At 48.3% G+C, this 25,920-nt stretch overlaps 1 protein-coding gene across 3 annotated transcripts in view; it reads right to left on the bottom strand.

The window, feature by feature from the left end:
• Window positions 1-25,920, bottom strand: part of LOC135055153 (poly(ADP-ribose) glycohydrolase-like) — a 344,454-nt gene that overhangs the window by 238,698 nt on the left and 79,836 nt on the right. The window lies entirely within an intron of this gene.

Below are 25,920 nucleotides of genomic sequence, written 5' to 3'. Positions count from 1 at the left end.
TAGCCCTTAATTAGGAGGATGGGTGTAACAGTATAGGCAGAGAGGAGGTTATCCGGTCAAAAGATTCTTCCTATAGGATGGATGAAAACACAGAATTTAAATGCCTGCAACGGCTTGCATTCCTTTGGCTTCCTATACTTTCATTTTATAAGGAGTCATTTTCCTTTGTCTCTGTATTTCCTGGCATATTATAAATAATTATACACATACTGTATAATGAATAGCTGTTTGTTTTATTATTATCCTTTATTTATATGGCTCCGCAAGGATTCCACAGCGCCTAACAAAGTACATAAACAAAACAAATACAAGAGAAACAGTGACTTACAGTACAAGACAACAGTGCCGTAACTAGGTGTGTGCCGATGGTGCCTTGCCCACGGCGCACATGCACTGAACGCGCACCATCGCCAGCACCCTCCCCCCCGCGCGCGCGTCCGCAGTCGCTGTCTGTCAGTACTCACTCCACTTGTCCAGCGCTGCCGTCTGCCTCCCTCCAGCCGCTGGAGCCGCCGCCCCCCCCCCCCCCCCCCCCACCCACTGCTGCGATCTTAGGTCTCTGAGCAGGGCCAAAGCCGCAGCCACAGTCAGCCACTGCTCACTGTCCAGCGCTGCTGCCTGTCTCCCGCCAGCCGCTGAAGCCGACTCTGAGCGCCGCATTCCCCCATCACACTGCCGCGATCTTTGGTCTCCGAGTTCCGCTGATGCCTGCCTCCCGCTGCCACTCTGCAGAGGACTCAGGAGCATGCCGCAGCCGCCAGCTCACGGGTCTCTGCCTCCTCTGCCATTAACAGCCTGCCATTGATGCTGGATCGCAGGTGATGGTGAGTATAACTCACTCTCTCTCTCCCTCTCATAAAAGGGGGACTGCCTGCCACAATGTGTAAAAAAAAGAAAGAAAGTGGGACTGCCTGCCATGATATGTAAAAAAGGGGGACTGCCTGCCATAATGTGTCAAAAAAGGGGGGACTGTCTGCCATGATGTGTAAAAATGGGGACTGCCTGCCATGATGTGTAAAAAAGGGTGATTGTCTGCCATGATGTGTAAAAAAGGGGGACTGTCTGCCATAATGTGTAAGAAATGGGGACTGCCTGCCATAATGTGTAAAAAAAAATGGGGACTGCCTGCAATAATGTGTAAAAAAGAGGGACTGCCTGCCATGATGTGTAAAAAAGGGGGACTGCCTGCCATAATGTGTAACACAGGCGGACTGCCTGCCATAATGTGTAAAAATAGGATTTCAATACCAACCGGTAAATCCTTTTCTCTTAGTCCGTAGAGGATGCTGGGGATGCTTCAAGAACCATGGGGTATAGACGGGATCCACAGGAGACATGGGCACTTTAAGACTTTAAATGGGTGTGAACTGGCTCCTCCCTCTATGCCCCTCCTCCAGACTCCAGTTATAGGAACTGTGCCCAGGGAGACGGACATTTCGAGGAAAAGGATTTATTGTTAAACTAAGGGTGAGATACACACCAGCTCACACCACAAACACGGCGTACAACATGGCATTAGCAAAGAGTCCAGTCAACGGCATGAACAAAATAAGCAACATGCTGACCATAACAGAAACACAACCTTTGTGTAACACAAGCAATAACTATTAAACAAGTACTGCAGATAGTGTCCGCACTGGGACAGGCGCCCAGCATCCTCTACGGACTAAGAGAAAAGGATTTACCGGTAGGTATTAAAATACTATTTTCTCATACGTCCTAGAGGATGCTGGGGATGCTTCAAGAACCATGGGGTTTATACCAAAGCTCTAGAACGGGCGGGAGAGTGCAGATGACTCTGCAGCACCGATTGACCAAACAAGAGGTCCTCCTCAGCCAGGGTATTAAACTTGTAAAACTTCGCAAAGGTGTTTGAACCTGACCAAGTAGCAGCTCGGCAAAGCTGTAATGCCGAGACCCCTCGGGCAGCCGCCCAGTATGAGCCCACCTTTCTGGTAGAATGGGCTTTTACTGATTTCGGTAACGGCAATCCTGCCGTAGAATGAGCCTGCTGAATCGTATTACAGATCCAGCGCTCAATAGTCTGCGTGGAAGCAGGAGCCCTAATCTTGTTGGGAGCCCACAGGACAAACAGAGCCTCTGTTTTCCTAATCTGCACAGTTCTGGCGACTTAGATTTTCAAAGCTCTGACCACATCGAGAGACTTCGACTCCGCCAAGGCATCAGTAGCCACTGGCACCACAATAGGCTGGTTTACGTGAAATGATGAAACCACTTTTGGTAGAAATTGCTAATGAGTGCTCAACTCCGCTCTATCAGCATGAAAGATTAAATAGGGGCTTTTGTGAGACAAAGCCGTCAACTCAGAAACCCGCCTTGCGGATGCCAAGGCCAACAACATGACTACTTTCCAAGTAAGGAATTTTAACTCAACCTTACGTAAAGGTTCCAACCAATGAGATTGCAGGAACTGCAATACCACATTAAGATCCCACGGTGCCACAGGGGGCACAAACGGAGGTTGGATGTGCAGCACGCCTTTCACGAAGGTCTGAACTTCTGGAAGGGAGGCCAATTCTTTCTGAAAAAAGATTGACAAGGCCGAAATTTGCACTTTAATAGAGCCCAACTTTAGGCCCGCATCCACACCTGCTTGCAAAAATGGAGTAAACGCCCCAGCTGAAATTCTTCCGTAGGAGCCTTCTTGGATTCACACCAAGACACATATTTTCTCTAAATACGGTGATAATGTTTCGCCGTTACTTCTTTTCTAGCCTGAAGAAGTGTGGGAATGACTTCACTGGGAATACCCTTTCGGGCTAGGATTTGGCGTTCAACCGCCATGCCGTCAAACGCAGCCGCGGTAAGTCTTGATACAAGCACGGTCCTTGCTGTAACAGGTCCTCCCGTAGAGGAAGAGGCCAGGGATCTTCTATGAGTAATTCTTGAAGATCTGGATACCAGGCCCTCCTTGGCCAATCTGGACAATGAGTATCGCCTGAACCTTTGTTCTTCTTATCATCTTTATCACTTTTGGAATGAGAGGAAGTGGGGGGAACACATATACCAACGGAAAACACCCACGGCGTCACTAGGGCATCCACCACTACCGCTTGAGGGTCCCTTGACCTGGAACAATATCTCTGAAGTTTCTTGTTGAGGCGGGATGCCATCATGTCTATTTGAGGAATTCCCCAACGACTTGTCACTTCTGCAAAGACCTCTTGATGAAGACCCCACTCTCCTGGATGGAGATCGTGTCTGCTGAGGAAGTCTGCTTCCCAGTTGTCGACTCCTGGAATGAAGACCTCTGACAGAGCGCTTGCATGTCTTTCCGCCCAGCGAAGAACCTTCGTGGCCTCGGCCATTGCCACTCTGCTCTTTATTCCGCCCTGGCGGTTTATGTACGCCACTGCTGTTATGTTGTCTGACTAAATCAAGACGGGCAGAATGCGAAGATGTTCCGCTTACAGAATGCCATTGTAAATGGCCCTTAATTCCAGAATGTTTATGTGCAGACAAGCTTCCTGGCTTGACCATTTTCCCTGAAATTTTTTCCCCTGTGTGACTGCTCCCCAGCCTCGGAGACTTACATCTGTGATCACCAGGATCCAATCCTGAATCCCGAACCTGCGTCCCTCCAAAAGGTGAGAACTGTGCAGCCACCACAGAAGGGAGAGCCTGGTCCTGGAAGATAGGATTATTTTCCGGTGCATGTGCAGGTGAGACCCGGACCACTTGTCCAACAGGTCCCACTGAAACACCCTGGCATGGAACCTGCCATACTGAATGGCCTCGTAGGCCGCCACCATCTTCCCCAGCAACCGAGTGCATTGAAGAATCGATACTCTTGCCGGCTTCAGAATCTGTTTTACCATGTTCTATATTTCCAGAGCCTTTTCCACTGGAAGAAAGACCCTCTGTAATTCTGTATCCAGAATCATACCCAGGAACAAAAGCCGTGTCGTCGGAACCATATGTGATTTGGCAAGTTTAGGAGCCAACCATGTTGTTGCAGAATTGTCAGAGAGAGCGCAACGTTTTTCAGCAATTGCTCCTCGGATCTCGCCTTTATGAGGAGATCGTCCAAGTATGGGATAATTGTGATTCCCTGCTTGCGCAGGAGAATCATCATTTCCGCCATAACCTTGGTGAAAATCCTCGGTGCCGTGGACAGACCTAAGGGCAACGTCTGAAATTGGTAATGACAATCCTGAACAGCAAACCTCAGGTAAGCCTGATGTGGAGGATATATAGGAACGTGTAAGTAGGCATCCTTTATGTCGACCGACACCATAAAATCCCCTTCCTCCAGACTGGAGATCACTGCTCGGAGAGATTCCATCTTGAATTTGAATTTTTTTAGAAAGAAATTGAAGGATTTTAGGTTCAGAATCGGTCTGACTGAGCCATCCAGCTTTGGTACCACGAACAGACTCGAGTAAAAACCCTCCCCCTGTTGTGACGGGGTACCGTGACAATGACTTGATTTTGACACAGCTTTAGTATCGCAGCGCATACCACTTCCCTTCCTGGAAGAGAAGCTGGCAAGGCCGATTTGAAAAATCGGTGAGGGGGCACGTCTTGAAACTCTAATTTGTACCCTTGGGTCACGATTTCTAATATCCAAGGATCCAGGGCCGAGCGAGCCCAGACCTGACTGAAGAGTTTGAGACGTGCCCCCACTGGTGCGGACTCCCGCAGAGGAGCCCCAGCGTCATGCGGTGGATTTGGTAGAAGCAGGAGAGGACTTCTGTTCTTGGGAACTTGCCACAGCCTGTGACCTTTTTCCCTTTCCTCTTCCTCTCGCAGCAAGGAAGGAGGATCCTCGTCCTTTTTTGTATTTATTGGGCCGAAAGGACTGTATCTGGTAGTGGGCGTTTTCTTTTGTTGCGCTTGAACATAAGGTAAAAATTACGACTTTTCCGCGGTAGGCGTAGATACCAGGTCAGTGAGGCCGTCACCAAACAAGACACTACCGTTAAACGGTAGAGACTCCATAGCCTTCTTCGAGTCAGCATCAGCATTCCATTGATGAATCCACAATGCCCTTCTAGCTGAGACAGCCATGGCATTGGCCCTTGATCCCAAAAGGCCAATATCCCTTGCAGCTTCTTTTAAATATGCTGCAGCGTCTCTGATATGACCCAGAGTCAAAAGCATGCTATCCCTGTCTAGGGTATCTATCTCAGATGACAAGTTATCTGCCCATTTTTCAATAGCGCTACTCACCCATGCCGAAGCAACGGCAGGCCTGAGTAGCGAACCTGTAGTGACATAAATGGATTTAATGTATTTTCCTGCTTACGATCCGCAGGATCCTTTCAGGCTGCCGTTTCTGGAGACGGAAACTCCACCATCTTGGACAGACGCGATAGCACTTTGTCCACCGTGGGGGTTGACTCCCACTTTTCCCTGTCCCCAGAGGGGAACGGATATGCCACTGGAATTCTTTTGGGAACCTGTACCTTGTCAGGATTTTCCCAAGCCTGTTCAAAAAGAGCGTTTAGTTTCCTTTAAACATACAGAACCTAGTATCAGGAACAGTAGGGTCCTCCGTTATATGTAATACGTCTTTTATTGCCACAATCATGTACTGAATGCTCTTGGCCAGTTTAGAATTGAATCTGGCATCACTATAGTCGACACTGGAAACAGAGTCCGTGTCGGTATCTGTCTCTGCTATCTGGGTAAATGCACGTTTCTGGGACCCTGAAGGGGTCTGAGCTTGTGACAATGCATCTTCCATGGATTTCCTCCATGTCTGGTTCTTAGACTCTGATATATCTAATCTCTTAGTCAACCGAGCCACATTTGCATTCAAAACACTCAACATATTTACCCACTCAGCAGTCGGCGGTGCCGACACGGTCACTCCCACAGTCTTTTCTGTCCCCACTCCGGCCTCCTCCTGGGAAGAGCACTCAGCCTCAGACATGTCAACACACACGTACCGACACCTACAAGCACACTGGGCTATAGGGGACAGACCCATAGCAAAGTCTGTTAGAAAGACACAGAGGGAGTTTGCCAGCTCACAACCCAGTGCCCAACCCGGTATGCCTCAGGACCTGCTAGTGCTTTTATAATAAAGATAATAGCACCAAATCTACTGTGCCCCCCCCCCCCTTTTTGCACCCTGTTACTTGTACAGCAGTGTGGAGGTCAGGGCCCGCGTCTCTGCAGCTTCTGTGAAGAGAAAATGGCGCTGGTTAGAGCTGTGAGGGCTAAGCCACGCCCCCTCACCGGCGTGCTTCAGTCCTGCTCAAATCCATATATTTATACTGGCGGGGGATCTATATTTAGTGCCTAGGCACTTTTAATATACGTATTTGCCAGTTAAGACTTCAGTATTAATGCTGCTCAGGGTGCCCCCCCCCCTGCGCCCTGCACCCTGCAAGTGGCGCTGTGTGTGTGTGGGAGTATGGCTCCGCTGCACGGTACCTCAACACTGAAGTCTTCTGCCGTCACTGAAGTCTTCTTTTCTTCATTTACTCACCCGGCTTCTTTCTTCTGGCTCTGCAAGGGGTGTGCCGACGCGGCTCCGGGAATGAGCAGCTAGGCGGACCAAGTGATCAGATCCCTCTGGAGCTAATGGTGTCCAGTAGCCTAAGAAGCAGAGCCTTTGAACTCACAGAAGTAGGTCTGCTTCTCTCCCCTCAGTCCCACGATGCAGGGAACCTGTTGCCAGCAGTGCTCCCTGAACATAAAAAACCTAACATAAGTCTTTTTCAGAGAAACTCAGTAGAGCTCCCCTGTGTGTGACAAGTCTCCCTGGGCACAGAATCTAACTGGAGTCTGGAGGAGGGGCATAGAGGGAGGAGCCAGTTTAAACCCATTTAAAGTCTTAAAGTGCCCATTTCTCCTGCGGATCCCGTCTATACCCCCTGGTTCTTGAAGCATCCCCAGCATCCTCTAGGACGTATGAGAAAAAAGGGGGACTCTGCCTAGCTAATGTGTAAAAAGGGGGACTCTGCTGCTGTAAAGTGTAAAGAAAAAGGGGGGACTCTGCCTGCCGTAATGTGTAAAAGGGGGACTCTGCCTGCCGTAATGTGTAAAAGGGGGACTCTACCTGCCGTGCTGTGTTAAAGTGAGCTCTGCCTGCCGTAATGCATAAAAGTGAGCTATGCCTGCCGTAATTTGTAAAAGGTAGCTCTACCTGCCTAATGTGTAAAAGGGGGACTCTGCCTGCCGTATTGTGTAAAAGGGAGCTATGCCTGCCGGAATGTGTAAAAGGGAGCTCTGTGGCTATGCCCTTTCCCCATGAAGCCACGCCCCTATATTTTTGACACACGCCTGGTCCTTATTTGTATATGGGGGGCGCTGATGCTGTTTCTTGCACACAGCGCTAAAATGTCTAGTTACAGCACTGCAAGACAATGTAGGACAAGTACATGGTATATGAAAATTTCTGCATCAGAAGACATGACACTGAAATAAGCATCAGTGTGTCCGAAACTGAGGGCTAGGTGCTTTTGTAAGGAGTATGGTGTAGGAGGTAGCCTAGGTAAGAGAAGGAAAAGCACATGAAGGGAGAGGGCCCTGCTCGTGAGAGCCTATATTCTAAAAGGGAGGGTAGACAGTGGTGACAAAGATAGAGTAGATAGTGAGTATGGAACAGATGCTTACGATGAGAGATGGCTGGGTTTGATAAAGATTTGGGTCTTATGAGCCCATTTGAAGCTTTGTGGAAAGGTGGAAAGGGGAGGTAGAGAATTCAAGAGATAGGGAGCAGTACATGCAAAATCTTGGAGGCAGGAATGGGAGGAAGTCATTTGTTTAGCGAAGAGGATGGGCAGAAATAGAAAGGAAGATAAGGTCAGAGATGTAAATGGGAGAGGAATGGGTGAGGGCCTTATAAGTGAGTGTCAGAAGCTTGAATTGAATTCTGAGGTGGAAGGGGAGCCAGTGCAGGGCTTGCAAGAGTGGGTAGGTGAACTTAGTAAGTTGCAAATGAAGGCGATCCAGCAAGCAGCATAGAGGATAGATTGGAGTGGATATAGGTATATGTCAAGGAGGCCAGAAATGTGGAGATAACAGTAGTCAAATCTGGAGTTGACCAGTAAGTATATGAGGGTCTTAGCAGCATCCATGGTGAGAAAGGGTCTGATCCTGGAAATAATTTTGAGATGGAAACTGCAGGACTGCTAGAAGTACTGAATGTGTGGTTTAAAGGAGAGAGGTGTCAATGATTACACCAAGGAAGCATACTTGCGGGCTAGAGAAGATATTTCTACCATCAATAAAGATTGTGGGAAATTAGGTTATGTGGGAGGGTGGAAAGATGATCAGCTCAGTTTTCGACATGTTAAGTTTAAGAGAGTGCTGCGACATCCATGAAGAGATAGCAGAGGGACAGTTGTTGATATGAGTGAGGAGAGAAGGGGAGAGGTCAGGAAAGGAAAGGTAGATTTGAGTATCATCAGTATAGAGATGATAATTGAAGTCAAAACAGCTAATGAGCTTATCTAAAGAGGATATATAGAAAGAGAAGGAGAGGTCCAAGAACAGTACCTTGGGGGACACCTAGGGGCGTAGAGTCATTGGAGGAGAAAAAGGGGGAATTCAGAGAGGCAGGAGGACAGCCATGAGGGGGCAGTATCACACAGACCAAGGCAGTGAAGGATTTGTAGGAGGAGAGGATGCATAGTGTCAAAAGAAGCAGAGAGGTCAAGGAGAATAAGTAGAGAGTTGTGGCCCTTTATTTTTGTTACTACAGGTGGGTAACATCCTTATGCATCACAATTTCTTTCACAGAGATTAAAGAAACTGCAAGGAAACCAAAGACTCTTTTTGTGTGTACTTAGATGAAAACCATGAAAATGTAAATATATTAAATCAAAAGGTGCTGCTTGCTGTCATGATTTCTGATTTCCTGTATAACTGGAATTTGACATTAAGCCGATGTAAGTGACATATGAATAGGAGGCTGTCATGCTGTATTGCTAGTGTATCACACTCATCAAACATATAGTGTGACCCGAGACTTAGAGCTGTCAGCTGCCTCTGCTATTCACTTGCAAATTAAACTCCCAGTGAAAAGGACATCATATTTAAAAATTACTTATTATTTACAGCAGTCCTCAAATTCTTCTTTCTCAGAGAAAGACACAGAGCTGCACTGTTTTGTAGTCCCTGGAAGACCATTCATCATTGCTGAGTAAGCAATATGGCTGTGTCCACTTCCATTCATTAATGTAAAGTCAGTCACATCTGTAGGTGTGGATCATGAACGGCTCATGTCCTTTCTAATAGGGGTTATTCTTAACCCATTCACTGCTAGAGTGTTCTCAGTCCTGTGCTGAGATCATTTTTCAACATTTGCTTCTATTACATTCAAACATCAGTATCACCAATTATGTATGGTACCCACAGAGAGAATGCATTGTCATTAGTCTGTTTGCTCTGTTTAATACGCAAAAAGATAAATAACAGAAAAATGGCCTAAAAAGTGGCCATTTATTAATATTTAATAAAAATAACAAAAAAGCCAAATGACCTTTGCTTTTTTTTTAACCCCTTGACTAGCATGGTCACATGTGATGCAACTGGTGCTAGGTGTACGTTACCTCGCTTGGTCATATCACATGCAATGCGCTTCCTGCCGTGTGCTCCAGTGGCGTAACTAGAAATTTTTCTCCCCCAAGCCAAAAAATTCTTTGGCGCCCCCCCCCGCCGCATAATTGGGAGCAAGAAAGGGATAAATATGCGCGCGCCTTCGGCGCGCGCTGCAAAAAAGGGCGTGGTTTTGTTGGAATGGGCGTGGTTTCTCATAAAGGGGCGTGGTATTGCAGGAAAAGACTACCTTATACCCCAGTTTTGCAACCTGCACGCCCAGACGTTGGCCACCACAGGAAAGAAAAATAATCCTGATTCATGCCCCTTACATTATTTGTCATTTTTCCTCCTTATAGTAATGCCCAGTATACATTATGCCACATACTGCAATGGCCCTTAGACATTATTCCACACACAATAATGCACATGACACATTATGCCACACACCATAATGCCCCCGACACATTATGCCACACACCGTAATGCCTGTGACACATTATGCCACACACCGTAATGCCCCCGACACATTATGACAGGAATCGCAATGCCCGTTATACATTATGCTATACACTGCAATGCCCCTGATACATTATAGCACATACAATGCCTGTGACACATTATGACACACACCGCAATGACCTTGAGACATTATACCACAATGCCCGTGATATAGTATACCATACACCGTAATGCCTGTGACACATACCGCAATGCCCTGCCCGTTATACCCTATGCCACACACCGCAATGCCCGTTATGTATTATGCCACACTGCAATGACCCTGAGACATTATACCACATACCACAATGCCCGTGATATAGTATACCACACACCGTAATGCCTGACACATTATGACACACACCGCAATGTCCGTGATACATTATGCCACACACTGCAATGACCCTGAGACATTATACCACATATCACAATGCCCGCGATATAGTATACCATACACCGTAATGCCTGTGACACATTATGACACACACCGCAATGTCCGTGATACATTATGCCACACACCGTAATGCCCATTACACATTAAGTCCTACAGTAAGGCTTCTAATTACTTTTCAATTACCTTCTCGTTGTCAGGGGTTTCATGCACTGGGTGTCATGCTCGTTGCCAGGTGTTTCATGCACTGGGTGTCATGCTCGTTGTCAGGTGTTTCATGCACTGGGTGTCATGCTCGTTGCTAGGAGGTAGTCCTTGTTGCTAGGGCTGTGCTCCCAGTGCCACATATGACCCCAGTGCCAGATATTCCCCCACGGTGCCAGGTACTCACATGCCCCCGGTGCCAAATATAGCCCCCCCCATGTGCCAGGTACACATATACCCCCCCCAGTGCCACATATGCCCCCAGTGCCAGATATTCCCCCCCCAGTGCCACATATGCCCCCAGTGCCAGATATTCCCCCCGTGCCAGATATGCCGCCAGTGCCATATATTCCCCCCCAGTGCCACATATGCCCCCAGTGCCAGATATTCCCCCAGTGCCAGATATCCCCCCTAGTGCCAGACATCCCCCCCCAGTGCCAGACATCCCCCCCCCAGTGCCATATATGCCCCAGTGCCAGACATCCCCCCCCCAGTGCCAGATATCCCCCCCCCAGTGCCAGACATCCCCCCCCCAGTGCCATATATGCCCCAGTGCCAGACATCCCCCCCCCCAGTGCCAGATATCCCCCCCAGTGCCAGACATCCCCCCCCAGTGCCATATATGCCCCAGTGCCTGACATCCCCCCCCAGTGCCATATATGCCCCAGTGCCAGACACCCCCCCCCCCCAGTGCCAGATATCCCCCCCAGTGCCAGACATCCCCCCCCCCGGTGCCAGATATCCCCCCCCCCAGTGCCATATATGCCCCAGTGCCAGATATCCCCCCTAGTGCCAGACATCTCCCCCCCAGTGCCATATATGCCCCAGTGCCAGACATCCCCCCCCAGTGCCAGATATCCCCCCCAGTGCCAGACATCCCCCCCCAGTGCCATATATGCCCCAGTGCCAGACATCCCCCCCCCCCCAGTGCCAGATATCCCCCCCAGTGCCAGACATCCCCCCCCAGTGCCATATATGCCCCAGTGCCAGATATCCCCCCTAGTGCCAGACATCTCCCCCCCAGTGCCATATATGCCCCAGTGCCAGACATCCCCCCCCCCAGTGCCAGATATCCCCCCCAGTGCCAGACATCCCCCCCCAGTGCCATATATGCCCCAGTGCCAGACATCCCCCCCCCAGTGCCAGATATCCCCCCCAGTGCCAGACATCCCCCCCCAGTGCCATATATGCCCCAGTGCCAGATATCCCCCCTAGTGCCAGACATCTCCCCCCCAGTGCCATATATGCCCCAGTGCCAGACATCCCCCCCCAGTGCCAGACATCCCCCCCCCAGTGCCAGATATCCACCCCAGTGCCAGACATCCCCCCCAGTGCCATATATGCCCCAGTGCCAGATATCCCCCCTAGTGCCAGACATCTCCCCCCCAGTGCCATATATGCCCCAGTGCCAGATAATGCCCCAGTGCCAGGTATCCCCCCCCTGCCAGTTATTCCCCCCCAGTGTCATATATGCCCCCAGTGCCAGATAATGCCCCAGTGCCAGGTATCCCTCCCCTGCCAGTTATTCCCCCCAGTGCCAGATATCATCCCCCCCCGCCGCCGCTTATTGGAGGGACACGGAGGGCACAGATCGCCTCTCCTGTGTCCCTCCTGCTGCATCATCTCCGGCGGCCGCGGGTCTAATAGGGGGAAGTGCCGTCCGTGAGCCAATTAGAGCTCACGGACGGCACTTCCCCCTATTAGACCCGCGGCCGCCGGAGATGATGCAGGAGGGACACAGGAGAGGCGATCTGTGCCGTCTGTGTCCCTCCAACAAGCGGCGGCGGGAAGGAGAAAGCAGTCTGACATGCGGGCGCTCGTCCGCATGTCAGTCTGCTGTAATCAGTGGCGCCCCCGCAGCCCCTCGCCCCCAAGCCACCGCGAGGACTGCGGGGGCAGTAGTTACGCCACTGGTGTGCTCCCTGTAGAGGAGGAGGAGAAGTGCAGAACGGATCTCTTCTGGCTGCCAGGATCTCCCTGAGTAATGTGGCGGTCTCGGACCACCTACATCACTTCCAGAATCATGCCCCAGAATGCTGTGCAAATAGCATTCTGAAGCGCGTGCTCCATTAAGCTTAAGGTGTGTACACACGGTGAGATCCTTGCTATGCCCGATTTTGACTATGCGATTTCCCTTGAACTCCCCCAGAGCCCAGATAGCAGAGAGAGTACAGATTTTGACTATCTGCGCTTGAGATTTTGTCTATGTACGATTTTAAGTAAGTGCCAATTTTGACTATACTTTGTACTCGATAGTTCACTAGATAGTCAAGATTGACTTGCCTGCACAGTCTATCTTTCCTTGCGATACCGACCCCGCGGGAGTGCGCATCGGGATCCAATCGGTATAGCAAGCTGCCTAACACCTTGCGATTTCCACTAACTTTTCGTAAGAGTTTGACTATATAGTCAAAATCTTACAGATTTATCTCACCATGGAGGTGATTCCGAGTTGTTCGCTCGCTAGCTGCTTTTAGCAGCATTGCACACGCTAAGCCGCCGCCTACTGGGAGTGTATCTTAGCATAGCAGAATTGCGAACAAAAGCTTAGCTAATTTTCTCGTAACGATTACCCCGCAGTTTCTGAGTAGCTCCATACTTACTCAGCCATTGCGACCAGCTCAGTCCTTTTCATTCCTGGTTTGACGTCACAAACACACCCAGCGTTTGCCCAGCCACTCCCCCGTTTCTCCAGACACTCCCGCGTTTTGCAACTTGAACGCCTGCGTTTTTCCACACACTCCCATAAAACGTCCAGTTTCCGCCCAGAAACACCCATTTCCTGTCAATCACACTACGATCAGCAGAGCGATGAAAAAGCTTCGTTATGCCGTGAGTAAAATACCTAACTTTTGTGTAAAATAACTAAGCGCATGCGCTCTGCGATCCTTGCGCATGCGCAGTAAGTGACTAATCGCAGTATAGCGAAAATCGGCAACGAGCGAACAACTCGGAATGACCCCCATGTGTACACACCTTTAGTGCTGGAAGTTCCCCTATCCAGCACATCAATGGGAAATAAATCACTACTGGGGATGGGGGAGTAATAATATAAAGTAAAATTAGGGGTGTTAAAATAATAACAAATAGAAAAAACATTCAATGGCCATGGGGTGGGGCTGGTTTTTTAATGGGGGAGTGGTTTATGAAACATGTTTATTTTTTACTGCTAAGGGTATGTGGGGGGTACACATTTATCAAGCCTTGAAGAGTGATAACTTGCACGGTGATAAAGTACCAAACAATCAGCTCCTGTCATTTTTCAAACACAGCCTGTAACATGGCAGTTAGGAGTTGATCGGTTGGTACTTTATCACGGTGCAATTTATCATTCTCCAAGGCTTGATAAATCTGGGCCTAAGATCACTGAGGTTTTATTACTAATGTGCGGTTTGAAGTTATTTTATAATGGGGGCCTATGGATTCTGTGTGTAGGTTCTCACAATAAAATCTGAATATAAAAATGCATTTTTGTGTACTGTGTAAGTCACTGTCCAGACAGTACCTATTAAGAACAAATTGTTTAAAAAAGAAAATATTGTGCTCTCCCATCCATATACAAAAAAACTCATCATCTGGTGATTACACCTGACAATATCTATTATGGAGTAGCATCATGTTATAGAGAGGGGACTGACTCTTATGGATGCCCCTAAGTTTATAAATGACAGTTAAGGGGGCGGCACTTCCCACATTTCTGGACTCCATTGTATTTTTTTACGGCTGGGAGTTTTGCCTGATGATTAGTAAGTTCTATGGGGTGCATTGCTTGAAAGAGGGGAAGGTATTTTATTATTTTTTCAATTTTGTGAGGCCCCGCTCTGATTATTAATATATGTGCCCCACTTATTGTCTGTAGTGAAGGGGTTAAATTACATAACTGGATGGTTTAAGGGTAGTGTTTTCATCTTCAGGAGGATTTAACCCTTTGGTTTTAACAAGACTGTCTTACAAATTACGCAACCTATAGCCCCTATCTACTTGTCTTAAACATTACACAACGTATAGTCCCATTACAGAGTGCTGGAACTTGGTGCTCACTTAATGGGTCTGGCGTTGTTGGTCTCCAGCTTCCATTACGGGGCAGCAGGTGGGAGGTACCCAACACCTGCTTCTGTAGAGTCCTGGGTTGACTCTCCCGCTCCAGCATGCTGTGTTGGTGGCTGCTGCTCCCATAGGGATGCACGCACCGCTCAGTGTATGACTTAAAGTGCAAGACGTGCCTAAATGTGATGGCATGTTTGGTGCCAGAATTTGAATCCTGCTTTAAGTATAAAAGAAAGTCCCTGATTACACTTCTGTGCTGGAGTATAGACTCCCAAACCTTACTCTAGTGTCAAGCTTGTGCTATTGTGCTTTTCATGCAAACTTCAATCCTGGTTTCTGTTTCCTGTCCTCAGGGTCATAACTAAGGTGGTGCAGACAGTGCTTAGCACACAGCGCATCCACCCCAATTGGCCACTGCCGCCAGCTGCAGCACTGTCTGCTGTAATGTATGTACTGTATAATGCTAGCATTGCACCCAGCTCCTTTTCTACTGGACTCACTGCTGCTAATATACATTATATCGGGCAGGACTGGGTAGTGTATGAGTCTCCACCTGTGTGCTTAATTACCCCTCTTCCTTTCCTGCAGTGTCTGCGGAAATGGAACTTCCAAGTATTGGAGCGCAGGAGCTGACTGCTGCTGCCTGCCAGTCTCAGCACAAGTAAAAAAATATAAGCCACAGCCAAACTTTCAGGGGGGATGAGGAGGAAGGGGAATGAGATGTAGGGTCTCTACCTAGCATAATGTGTAGAATTGGTTCTACCTGGCGTAATGTGTATAGGGGGCTCTACTATGATGTAACACGTATAAGGGGCTCTACTGTGTGGAGTAATGTGTTTAAGACGTACTACTGTGTGGTGTAATGCGAATAACAGACACTACTCTGTGGTGTAATGTGACAAAGGGCACCAAAATGTATAGTTACAGCTCTGCCTGTGCTGTCCCGGATTCCTGTCATCTGTGCTCCATACCTGTTTGTCCCTGGTACACCTCTCTCTGTGCTTTACTCCTTGTTCTGCTGACTGACCTTTCTGCAGTCTGCCATTCCAGTGTCTGCAAGCCATTCAGCATATTCCAGTGTCTGATCCAAGGTATACCAGCCTCTATGCCAGGGGTGGGGAACCTTTTTTCTACCGAGGGCCATTTGGATATTTATAAAATCCTTCGGGGGCCATACAAAAATTCTCAACTTAAAAAATTACCCTGCCCCCCAGTAGGTCTGCCCCTTAGAGGTACTGTGTGTGCGCACCAGAGGCGCGCACGCACCAAAAAAATGGGTGTGGCCAGTTAAAATGGGACGTGCTACACATATGCCCCCAATAGTGCAGTGCCAGATCCACAATTGCCCCCACAGTGCCAGGTATACAGATGCCCCCACAGTGCCAGGTATACAAATGCCCCCCACAGTGCCAGGTATACAGATGCCCCCCACAGTGCCAGGTATACAGATGCCCCCACAGTGCCAGGTATACAAATGCCCCTCACAGTGCCAGGTATACAGATGTCCCCACAGTGCCAGGTATACAGATGCCCCCACAGTGCCAGGTATACAAATGCCCCCACAGTGCCAGGTATACAAATGCCCCCCACAGTGCCAGGTATACAGATGCCCCACAGTGCCAGGTATACAAATGCCCCTCACAGTGCCAGGTATAGAGATGTCCCCACAGTGCCAGATATACAGATGCCCCCACAGTGCCAGGTATACAGATGCCCCCACAGTGCCAGGTATACAGATGCCCCCACAGTGCCAGGTATACAAATGCCCCTCACAGTGCCAGGTATACAGATGTCCCCACAGTGCCAGGTATACAGATGCCCTCCCCCCTCTCCCCTCCGTGCTTCTTACCATGCTCCTTTCGGCGGGACACGGACGAGAGCGTGAATATGTTGGGCGGCGGCATGTAGGACTTGAAAGCAGCCGCCGGTTCGAGAGCCAATCAGAGCTCGCGGACCGGCAGCCGCGGCTCCTGATTGGCTGCCGGTCTGAGAGCTCTGATTGGCTCACGGACCGGCGGCTGGTTTGAAGTACTACACGCTGCCGCTCCCACCCGACAGCCGCGCTCTCCTCCCTGTCTCCCTGTTCTGACAGCTGAGACACGCTGCCGCCATCAATGACACAAGCTGGTGTGCCGGACCAAACGGCTTTGCGGGCCGTATATGGCCCGCAGGCCGGAGGGTCCCCACCCCTGCTCTATGCCATGGAACCCAGACAGAGGCCCACAACCTGCATGTTGACTGCAGCTAAGTCTTAACCTCCTTGTGGGGGTCCCTGGTGAATACCACCATCATGTTAGGCTCTGCGCCTTTGTTCCGGGTCTCTGCTATGCCCAAGGTATGGGTTGCATTCATTATCCTTCAGTCATTTTGTGACAGAATACACTGGCCCACAACATGAATGCTGCTGTTAGTCCCTCACCATGAAAACCGCTGGAGAATTTCCCAGCAAGTGTCAAGAAGCAAGTGCATGATCAGATCCAGATGATGTAGTGCCTACAGACAAGTCTGCACCATCCAGTCATCTCCAGTACAGCTGGTGCCACCTCCTATAGTGTCCATTTAAGCTGCACCACTATGGATTCCAAATCCCTCAAAGTTTGATAGTAACCCAAAAGTTGTTGGGGATTTCAAATCAGTGCTCAAGCCTTTAAAAATGTTTTTGATGAACCCAGACGGGGGTCCTAAGCAGCATCAGGTATCCTGCAACTGAGACAAGGCACGCAGTCTGTGTGACAATATGTTTAGACCTCTTGCCCCTGAGTTTGGCTGGAATAACGAAGCCCTGGTTGCTGCTTACATGCAAGGGCTTTCAGAATGAATTAAGGATGAATTTGCATCTGATGTCCTTGTGTATGAGGGTAGATCTCCGCCATAGGAAAAGAGCGCAAGAAAGGGAACAATCATGATGCTTCAGCTTCAAGCTTGCTGTTGTACCTCCTGAAGAATCCACACAAGTCAGAAAATCATGCCTTCCTGCCAAAGAGAAGGGAAGGAGGTTCAAGAATAAGCTATGCTTATACTATGGTGAACCAGGTCACCTTCGCACTAGTTGCCCCAAGCGTCCTGAAAATGAGAGTACCTAACTGATCGAAGGGTGGTCAGATTAGGTACATTTCAACACAACCCAAAAGCAAATGCTCCATCACAGTTTTCTATCAATGTGACCCTGCTATCTGAAAAGCCTTCAGAAACTCTCAATGCCTTTTTGTATCCTGGCACCAATGGCAACTTCATCATAGCCAAGAAAGTTTAGGAGTTAGGAATTCCTAATGTGCCTCTATAGATTCCACTCTCTATCATTAAAATGGGTGGGAATAAATTTCCCACAGCTACCATCAGCTCCCAGGCTACAGAAGTTACCATGCAGGTTAGCACTCTCCATAGGGAATTGATTTCCTTCTACATGCTTCAGTCAGCAGAGTCCGATTATACCGGGTCTTCCATGACTACGTAAACACAATCCCACATTAGATTAGAGTGAACCCAAAATCTTATCATGGGGGAGTCAGTGCCATCGGAGAAGCTTGACTATTCAATCTCCACATCTCCCAAGATGACTCTCTACCAACTCCATATTAGCCTTTCAGGAATGTGTTCAGCAAGAAAGCCATCGACACACTACCTGGGAATGGGACTGCTCTATTGACCTGTTACCTGGGAAAAATACCTTCTTGTGGAAGAGTGTTTCCTCTATCGCTTCCAGAAACCCAGGCAGCATTTTAATATTTCAAGGAGAACCTTGAACAAATCACCCACAGGAGTTGGCCTTTTCTTCATTAAGAGGCGTCTGAACACCATACCCATCAAGGACCAGTACCCCTTACCCCTAATCTCAAAACTTTTCAGAAAAAAAAAGAGCAAAGATTTTTATCAAGATTGAGCTTCATGGAGCCTATAATCTAATTATGATCAAGACTGGGGTTGAGTGGAAGATGGCCTTCAACGTGACAGTTACTACAAGTATTTGGTAATACCTTTTGGATTATGCAATTCTCCTGCTTTTTAAAAAAAATTAGATTTTATATAAGAATGTGGTGTTGTATTTGGATGGCACCCTGATATTCTTTGAGGATTCAGCGAGTCACCGCTAGTTAGTGTATTTGAAGTGCTGTCGCGACTCCGGGCTAACCAGCTTTTCTGCAAATTAGTGAAATGCTCTTTCAAGCAAAATAAACTTGCATTTCTGGGATACATTATCCTGGTCTGTAGTCTACAGATAAACCCAGATAAACTCTCTACCACTGTCAAATGGCCTCATCTGACTGGGCTGAAAGCAACACAATGGTTCCTTGGATTCTGCAACTCTTGGCAACAGTTCATCAGGAATTACTCAACTGTTGCGCCTCCCATCTCCAAAAAGGGCCAGGATAACAGGGTGTGGCCTCCTGAGGCAGAAGAAAGCACTCACTTGACTGAATTAGTGTTTCATCTCCGCACATATTCTAAGACAACCCATCTGTGACCAGCATTGCTTCCTGGAGGTGGATGTCCCTACAGTTGGAGTGGTGCTTTTGCAAAAAGATGAAGAGGGAAAATTGTAATCTTGTGGCTTCTTTCCCCTTAAGTTTTCAGCTCCAGGAATATTATGCTGTCGTGGATAAGTCATTTATAACCATCAAGCTGGCCCTGCAAGAGTGGCAATACCTGTTGGAGGGGGCAAAGACCCTCATTCAACTTTAGTAGCAGTTTAGCTAAAAAACAAAACTGCTACTATTTACAATTGCATGCTGGGGGCTGCCCAGCACAGAGCAAGGCTGTCCAGCATGTTAATCACTGCCCAGTGATGCATTGTGATTGCATCATCAAAATCATCAGTTAGTAGTAGCTCCTTGCATACACAGCCCAGCTGCATATGCAGGCGCACTGCCACCTTGTTCCTGTCACAGGAAATGCAGACAAGGTCATCAGGCCGCCCTGAAAATGGCCATGACATGCCTACGTTTCCTGAAACACTCGCCCCAACACTGCGTCCCCTCCCCCCCTGAACGCCCGCCACCTGTCACTCACATTGTATCCTTCTGGGGATCAGTATGATTTACCTACAATAAAAACACCAACGGTCAAAATACCAACAACAATTGACCGAGGGTCAAAATACCGACATGGTCAAAATCTCGTCATTTAAAATGTCGACATGGTCAAAATACCAACATTTAAAATGTCGAAAGGTCAAAAAGTAGACACAAGTTTTTCTAAAAAATTTGGTGTGTATGTCGACATAGACACCGTATAAGTGTACAGCATTCCCTCGCATGGCTCGCTATGCATATTATATTCCCCCTCCATGTCCACTGGGATGGTAAAGTATGAACAAGTCAGTTTCAATGAAAAAATCATGAAAAACTCATGTCGATTTTTTTGACCTGTCGACATTTTAAATGACGGTATTTTGACTATGTTCGACATTTTTAATGTTGGTATTTTGACCGTGTCGGTATCTTAACCTTGTCTGTATTTTTACCATGAGTCAGTGGTTGTTGGCATTTTGACAGTCGGATTTTGATTGTAGGTAAACTGACTGCATTCCTCTTCTGGGATGTGATTGCATTATGAATTCACATGCGATGCCGACTTTTTCTTCACTGCTCTTCCAAGGGACAATGTAAAACTGTGGACAATGGTCTTGACCTATAAGGCCATCCAGCACACCAGGTTCCACTCTCAGGAAATTCTGCTGGGTTGGTCAGTGTCCAACAGTGACCAGTAGAATTAGCTGCTGGTTCTCCTCTCCTCAAAGGCATCCTGCCACCTCCCCGCAGAACTCTTCTGTTCAAAGGGAGCAGCTGGTCTTCCGAGAGCTGCATCAGTTATTATTTAGACAAGTCTGGTTCCGGACAGCAGAGGCTGCTGTAGTTTTTATGTAGTTGGCTGCCGCACAGCACAGGTGCCCAAATATTGCCTCCAAAGTCCAGAAAGACAGGAGGCTATTCTATTTCATACTATTAGTTGTAGGACCAGGGCTGGGCCCCCTTCTCTACCTGGGCCCGGGACTCCAGTCCCTGCAGTCCCCCCACCAGACTGCGTCCCTGTTAGTTACTATGAGAGTGGAAAAACTAAACACAAAATTCTCAGCAAAACACCTGTATTAACGCTTGCAAAATTGTAAGAATCAGCACAGAGCTATAATTATCAACAATATGATAAGGATTTTTTTGTATTTCGCACCAGTCTAACATCTAAGCCATATGGACAGTTATATGGAGCATGGACTAAAAGTGGCATTTTCATCAATTCCTCAGAAATCAAATTCATAATAACACTTTTAAATATATTTTTGTCATTGTTGCACCAACTGATATTTTTAAGTTGAAGTTGAATGTCTCATAATGATTTAATAGAGGCTGAATAAACCTTTTCAGAAGTAATGTCCTTAGTCACCGTAAACTGCTCCTCTGCAGGTAATGATCCAGCCTGCTTGACAGCCTAACACGATATGGAAGATGGCACCAGCCTGTACTTAAAAATAAAATCCCTGCCTGACAGCTCATCAAATAATACAAAACAAACATATGAGGCAAGGTACTGGGCAGGCCTATCCATCACAGGACGGAATAATCAGGCTTGAAAATGCCGACCGCATGCAAAGAGTCAGAGTTTAACATTGCTCTTATGTATTGTGTCATGTTGAGATTTTCAATCCCTTCTTGATTTAGTGATAGAAATTATCATAAATAAATATTACCTTTATCCACTTGCTCTTAAAACTATGCTTTTTGTTGGTCATGGTCTTAGCTGTTGTCCTAATGTAGGCCCTTATTCTGAGTTGATCGCTCGCTGGCTACTTTTAGCAGCCGTGCAAACGCATAGTCGCCGCCCACGGGGGAGTGTATTTTTGCTTTGCAGGAGTGCGAATGCCTGTGCAGCAGAGCGGCTGCAAACACATTTTGTGCAGAACAAGACCAGCCCTGTAGTTACTTATTCTGTGCGATGATTGCTGCGACGAATGACAAGGTAATGACGTCAGATACCCGCCCAGCAAACGCCTGGCCACGCCTGCATTTTTCCAAACACTCCCAGAAAACGGTCAGTTGACACCCCAAAGCACCCACTTCCTGTCAATCTCCCTGCTTTCGCCAGTGCGACTAAAAGCGTCACTAGAACTGCAATGCTCTTTTTACCCGTATGCCGTGCGTGCGCATTGCGGTGCATACGCATTAGAGATGTGCACTTGAAATTTTTCGGGTTTTGTGTGTTGGTTTTGGGTTCGGTTCCGCGGCCGTGTTTTGGGTTCGACCGCGTTTTGGCAAAACCTCACCGAATTTTTTTTGTCGGATTCGGGTGTGTTTTGGATTCGGGTGTTTTTTTCAAAAAACCCTAAAAAACAGCTTAAATCATAGAATTTGGGGGTCATTTTGATCCCAAAGTATATTAACCTCAAAAACCATAATTTCCACTCATTTTCAGTCTATTCTGAATACCTCACACCTCACAATATTATTTTTAGTCCTAAAATTTGCACCGAGGTCGCTGGATGACTAAGATAAGCGACCCTAGTGGCCGACACAAACACCTGGCCCATCTAGGAGTGGCACTGCAGTGTCACGCAGGATGGCCCTTCCAAAAAACACTCCCCAAACAGCACATGACGCAAAGAAGAAAAAAAGAGGCGCAATGAGGTAGCTGTGTGAGTAAGATAAGCGACCCTAGTGGCCGACACAAACACCTGGCCCATCTAGGAGTGGCACTGCAGTGTCACGCAGGATGGCCCTTCCAAAAAACACTCCCCAAACAGCACATGACGCAAAGAAGAAAAAAAGAGGCGCAATGAGGTAGCTGTGTGAGTAAGATAAGCGACCCTAGTGGCCGACACAAACACCTGGCCCATCTAGGAGTGGCACTGCAGTGTCACGCAGGGTGGCCCTTCCAAAAAACACTCCCCAAACAGCACATGACGCAAAGAAAAAAAAAAGAGGCGCAATGAGGTAGCTGTGTGAGTAAGATAAGCGACCCTAGTGGCCGACACAAACACCTGGCCCATCTAGGAGTGGCACTGCAGTGTCACGCAGGATGGCCCTTCCAAAAAACACTCCCCAAACAGCACATGACGCAAAGAAGAAAAAAAGAGGCGCAATGAGGTAGCTGTGTGAGTAAGCTAAGCGACCCTAGTGGCCGACACAAACACCTGGCCCATCTAGGAGTGGCACTGCAGTGTCACGCAGGATGGCCCTTCCAAAAAACACTCCCCAAACAGCACATGACGCAAAGAAGAAAAAAGAGGCGCAATGAGGTAGCTGTGTGAGTAAGCTAAGCGACCCTAGTGGCCGACACAAACACCTGGCCCATCTAGGAGTGGCACTGCAGTGTCACGCAGGATGGCCCTTCCAAAAAACACTCCCCAAAGAGCACATGACGCAAAGAAGAAAAAAAGAGGCGCAATGAGGTAGCTGTGTGAGTAAGCTAAGCGACCCTAGTGGCCGACACAAACACCTGGCCCATCTAGGAGTGGCACTGCAGTGTCACGCAGGATGGCCCTTCCAAAAAACACTCCCCAAACAGCACATGACGCAAAGAAGAAAAAAAGAGGCGCAATGAGGTAGCTGTGTGAGTAAGATAAGCGACCCTAGTGGCCGACACAAACACCTGGCCCATCTAGGAGTGGCACTGCAGTGTCACGCAGGATGGCCCTTCCAAAAAACACTCCCCAAACAGCACATGACGCAAAGAAAAATGAAAGAAAAAAGAGGTGCAAGATGGAATTGTCCTTGGGCCCTCCCACCCACCCTTATGTTGTATAAACAGGACATGCACACTTTAACCAACCCATCATTTCAGTGACAGGGTCTGCCACACGACTGAGACTGAAATGACGGGTTGGTTTGGACCCCCACCGAAAAAGAAGCAATTAATCTCTCCTTGCACAAACTGGCTCTACAGAGGCAAGATGTCCACCTCATCATCATCCTCCGATATATCACCGTGTACATCCCGCTCCTCACAGATTATCAATTCGTCCCCACTGGAATCCACCATCTCAACTCCCTGTGTACTTTGTGGAGGCAATTGCTGCTGGTCAATGTCTCCACGGAGGAATTGATTATAATTCATTTTAATGAACATCATCTTCTCCACATTTTCTGGAAGTAACCTCGTACGCCGATTGCTGACAAGGTGAGCGGCGGCACTAAACACTCTTTCGGAGTACACACTTGTGGGAGGGCAACTTAGGTAGAATAAAGCCAGTTTGTGCAAGGGCCTCCAAATTGCCTCTTTTTCCTGCCAGTATAAGTACGGACTGTCTGACGTGCCTACTTGGATGCGGTCACTCATATAATCCTCCACCATTCTTTCAATGGTGAGAGAATCATATGCAGTGACAGTAGACGACATGTCCGTAATCGTTGTCAGGTCCTTCAGTCCGGACCAGATGTCAGCATCAGCAGTCGCTCCAGACTGCCCTGCATCACCGCCAGCGGGTGGGCTCGGAATTCTGAGCCTTTTCCTCGCACCCCCAGTTGCGGGAGAATGTGAAGGAGGAGATGTTGACAGGTCGCGTTCCGCTTGACTTGACAATTTTGTCACCAGCAGGTCTTTGAACCCCAGCAGACTTGTGTCTGCCGGAAAGAGAGATCCAAGGTAGGTTTTAAATCTAGGATCGAGCACGGTGGCCAAAATGTAGTGCTCTGATTTCAACAGATTGACCTCCCGTGAATCCTTGTTAAGCGAATTAAGGGCTCCATCCACAAGTCCCACATGCCTAGCGGAATCGCTCCCTTTTAGCTCCTCCTTCAATGCCTCCAGCTTCTTCTGCAAAAGCCTGATGAGGGGAATGACCTGACTCAGGCTGGCAGTGTCTGAACTGACTTCACGTGTGGCAAGTTCAAAGGGTTGCAGAACCTTGCACAACGTTGAAATCATTCTCCACTGCGCTTGAGACAGGTACATTCCACCTCCTATATCGTGCTCAATTGTATAGGCTTGAATGGCCTTTTGCTGCTCCTCCAACCTCTGAAGCATATAGAGGGTTGAATTCCACCTCGTTACCACTTCTTGCTTCAGATGATGGCAGGGCAGGTTCAGGCATTTTTGGTGGTGCTCCAGTCTTCTGTACGTGGTGCCTGTACGCCGAAAGTGTCCCGCAATTCTTCTGGCCACCGACAGCATCTCTTGCACGCCCCTGTCGTTTTTTAAAAAATTCTGCACCACCAAATTCAAGGTATGTGCAAAACATGGGACGTGCTGGAATTTGCCCATATTTAATGCACACACAATATTGCTGGCGTTGTCCGATGCCACAAATCCACAGGAGAGTCCAATTGGGGTAAGCCATTCCGCGATGATCTTCCTCAGTTGCCGTAAGAGGTTTTCAGCTGTGTGCGTATTCTGGAAATCGGTGATACAAAGCGTAGCCTGCCTAGGAAAGAGTTGGCGTTTGCGAGATGCTGCTACTGGTGCCGCCGCTGCTGTTCTTGCGGCGGGAGTCCATACATCTACCCAGTGGGCTGTCACAGTCATATAGTCCTGACCCTGCCCTGCTCCACTTGTCCACATGTCCGTGGTTAAGTGGACATTGGGTACAACTGCATTTTTTAGGACACTGGTGAGTCTTTTTCTGACGTCCGTGTACATTCTCGGTATCGCCTGCCTAGAGAAGTGGAACCTAGATGGTATTTGGTAACGGGGGCACACTACCTCAAGAAATTGTCTAGTTCCCTGTGAACTAACGGCGGATACCGGACGCACGTCTAATACCAACATAGTTGTCAAGGCCTCAGTTATCCGCTTTGCAACAGGATGACTGCTGTGATATTTCATCTTCCTCGCAAAGGACTGTTGGACAGTCAATTGCTTGGTGGAAGTAGTAAAAGTGGGCTTACGACTTCCCCTCTGGGATGACCATCGACTCCCAGCAGCAACAACAGCAGCGCCAGCAGCAGTAGGCGTTACACGCAAGGATGCATCGGAGGAATCCCAGGCAGGAGAGGACTCGTCAGAATTGCCAGTGACATGGCCTGCAGGACTATTGGCATTCCTGGGGAAGGAGGAAATTGACACTGAGGGAGTTGGTGGGGTGGTTTGCGTGAGCTTGGTTACAAGAGGAAGGGATTTACTGGTCAGTGGACTGCTTCCGCTGTCGCCCAAAGTTTTTGAACTTGTCACTGACTTATTATGAATGCGCTGCAGGTGACGTATAAGGGAGGATGTTCCGAGGTGGTTAACGTCCTTACCCCTACTTATTACAGCTTGACAAAGGCAACACACGGCTTGACAAATGTTGTCCGCATTTCTGGTGAAATACTTCCACACCGAAGAGCTGATTTTTT

The sequence above is a fragment of the Pseudophryne corroboree genome, chromosome 3 (assembly GCF_028390025.1).
Source record: "Pseudophryne corroboree isolate aPseCor3 chromosome 3, aPseCor3.hap2, whole genome shotgun sequence".
Lineage (NCBI taxonomy): Eukaryota > Metazoa > Chordata > Amphibia > Anura > Myobatrachidae > Pseudophryne > Pseudophryne corroboree.
This window is presented reverse-complemented; position numbering and strand designations above follow the sequence as displayed.